The following is a 719-nucleotide window of genomic DNA, read 5'->3' as shown; positions in this document are numbered from 1 at the left end:
CGACCCTCTCCCTGCACCCTGAGCTACCCCCTGCCTGCACACAGCCCTGAGCTACCCTCTCCCTGCACCCTGAGTAACCCTCCTGCATGCACACAGCCCCGAGCTACCCCCTCCTTGCACCCTGAGCTACCCCCTCTGCCTGCACACAGCCCCTAGGTACCCCTTGAGCGGTTTTTCAAACTTTTTTAGCTGAGTTCACCCCTTTGAGTTATAGTTTTTGGTTGCGTTCCCACCTCTACCCAGAAAGGCTGGGTGGCCTGCTGAGCTGAGTCAGGGGGTGGAGGTGGCGCTCCCTCCCTCCCTGCCGTGCAGAGCTGGCTTGAGCCCTGGCAGCCCTTGCCCCCCCCACCCAATAGAAGTCAAACTGTGCCCATGCCCCAGGCCCCACCCCCCTCCTGGTCCGGAGCCCAAGTCCCCCACCCCACCCCTGCTGGGCCCTGGAGGTTTTTATAGCATGGGGGGGCCCGCAGAAAGAAAAGGTTTCGAACTCCTGGTCTAAAGCACACTTGCTGACTGTTCGTTTGCTTTCTTGCGTGCTATTGTTCTTTGGCTGTGTTTGGCTGCCGTGAGCTTATTACACTGTGAGCTACCGCAGGGGTTCCCAAAGGTGGGCCGCAACACAGACGTCCAGGGTGATCCGCTGGCAGGGATGGCAGGTGAAGGGGGCGGGGGGGAGATATAGGTGGTGTCCCTGCCAAGTCTGGGAGTCCCCTGCCCCA

The sequence above is a fragment of the Terrapene carolina genome, unplaced genomic scaffold (genome assembly GCF_002925995.2).
Source record: "Terrapene carolina triunguis isolate 2854851 unplaced genomic scaffold, T_m_triunguis-2.0 Scaffold210, whole genome shotgun sequence".
Lineage (NCBI taxonomy): Eukaryota > Metazoa > Chordata > Testudines > Emydidae > Terrapene > Terrapene triunguis.
The sequence above is the reverse complement of the archived record's forward strand: the minus strand, read 5'-3'. Positions refer to the sequence as shown.